This window comes from Galeopterus variegatus, unplaced genomic scaffold, assembly GCF_000696425.1.
Source record: "Galeopterus variegatus unplaced genomic scaffold, G_variegatus-3.0.2 Scaffold466, whole genome shotgun sequence".
Lineage (NCBI taxonomy): Eukaryota > Metazoa > Chordata > Mammalia > Dermoptera > Cynocephalidae > Galeopterus > Galeopterus variegatus.
The window spans coordinates 1,291-3,871 of NW_007726577.1; positions in this window are offsets into that span (position 1 = coordinate 1,291).

Genomic DNA, 2,581 nt, shown 5'->3' on the forward strand with positions numbered 1-2,581 from the left:
GGTGTTGTCAGCACCACGCTCTCCCAACTGAGCTAACCGGCCATTCCTATATAGGGACCCGAACCCGTGGCCTTGGTGTTATCAAACCACACTCTCCCAAGTGAGCCATGGGCCAGGCTGGCTCTTCCCATCATCTTTGATAGGGCTAACTCCTACTCATTCCGAAGACTCCGTGTAACTACCATTTCCTCCCGGAAGCCCTTCCCTACCCTTAGGCTGGCCTAGAACTACTCCTGTTCCACTTCCAGCTCTCTATCCCAGTGCAAAATTGTCTCTACCATATTAGACCAAGGGCTTTCTGAGAGGTGGCCCCATTGTCTTGCTTGTCTCTGTCTCTCCCTTCCAGCACAATATCCAGCACACAGTAGGAACTCATTGAGTGACAACTATGTGGAACCCAAGTGAGACAGAATAGGGCTAGGCCTGTGAACCAAACTGACTCCATTCTCCCTGAAGAGGACACTTTGTTACTTTTCCACTCCTCAGTCACAAAACCCCTCACAGTGTATGATTACCCGATGGCCAGCCCTGATGAAATTAACTGAGATAAGAAGGGAATAGATATTCACTGAGTTGCAAACCCTTCCCTAAGGCTTGATTCCTGTAATTGGAAAAATTAAGTTACAGATTAACCTTAAGACCCCTTTAGGAGTTCCCACATGTGCACAAAGCTTCAAGATGACCAGAACAATGACCCTCCTGGGGTGACAATAAATACCACTACCATCTTGGACCTACTGAGCAGGTGCAAGGACCAAAGCCCTAAACGCGCATGTACTCATGATGCAACCAGGAAGAACAGAATGGACCCTGACCTGCACCCCTTAACCTCTTTCTCTATGAAAGACCCTGAACAGCTCCCCTTTCTCTATGAAAGACCCTGAACAGGCCGGCCCAATCTCCTCTTTTAATAAAGTGTTGCTTGCTTTACTGCTGGGTGCATTGTTCATTTCTATGACTTGGACCCAAGAGCCTAATTCAGTAATGCTAGTATATACAACTGTGATAAAAGATGAGGTTTTTCTTCACTTGCATGGGGTTAAATGACAAAATCAAATGTCCCCAAGTCTCCACTTTAAGGTAATACAGTAAATCCAGACAAGAAGGTACCCAGCAGGACCAGCTAAATAATTTGCACACCCAGTGCAAAATGAAAATGCGGAGCCCCTTGTTCAGAAATTAAGAATTTTGGGCTGGCCAGTTAGCTCATTCGGTTAGAGCATATTGTTATAACACCAAGGTCAAGGGTTTGGATCCCCGTACTGGCCAGCTACACACACAACACACACACACACACACACACACACACACACACACACACACACACACACACTATACATTCAGCTCTGGTATCTACTAGAGCCACGACAGTTTAAAAAAAAAGAAAAGAAAAGAAGGCCGGCCCATGGCTCACTCAGGAGAGTACGGTGCTGATAACACCAAGGCCATGGGTTCGGATCCCTATATAGGGATGGCCGGTTAGCTCACTGGCTGAGCGTGGTGCTGACAACACCAAGCCAAGGGTTGAGATCCCCTTACCGGTCATCTTTAAAAAAAAAAAAAAAAAATTAAGAATTTCAAGAAAGTGACAGCAGAGTATTAAGCAAGCATGGGCCCCTTGTGAGCTTGGGGCCTTTCTAAGCATGGCACCCTGTGCATGGGACTCATACCCTTGAAGCTAGCTCTGGTGCCCAGGTTTAATTGAGAGAAGCCTCCCAGGGTCAGAGCAACTCCAGCACCTTTTGGCCTAGCTGAACCCGCAGCTTGCTACAGCACTGAGTGGCAGGGAATGATATCTCTCCCCCAGGCCAGTAGTGCTGGGGCTTGGGGACTGTCTGGCAGTGAGCTGACTGCTTGGCAGCCTGGGGCAAAGGTCTTGTCTCTGAAACCCCACCCCGCCCACAACTCTGTGCACTCCCTGAGACTTGAGGGCAGAGATTTGGCTACTGACTGGTACACTCAGCAGTGACTCAGCAGTTTCTGTGGGGCTTTATAGCTGATGACAGACAGACTTGTGGGAAAGCATTTGACAGTTGACCCAGCCCAGTGACAAAACTAATGATGATAACCTTCACTAGGCTGTCCTATGTGTCAAGCACAGGCTAAGCCCCTGTCGAAGAATAAAATTACAACAAATCTTTTTGAAGATCTCAATTGGGCTTATTGCAATTCTAGAATTGGGAAATGTGTCATTCCATAAAATAGAATAAGCATTCCAATGAGCTGTGCAGAGGAGGTTGATTTTATAGACAGAAAAAGGTTGAAGAATTCTAGCTTGCTTAGAGAACTGCTTCTCTTACCTGGTCCATCCCTGGCGACTTCTACCTTAAAGGAGCCAAGGGAGAGACCGGATGTCTACAGGGCTGCTGCATACAGCTGTACAGGCTACAGACTGCACAAGGGCACTGTTGGGAAAATATAAGGAAGATGGTCAGGGCTCCTTGTATGTTCGGAGTCTTGCCAGCATATGAGGGGTGAAAGGAATAAAATTCAGCACCAGTTAAAGGATGAGACACAAACGCAAGGCAGCTCGACGGAGGGTTTTTTTTTTTTTTTTTTTTTTTTTTTTTTTTTTCCTTTC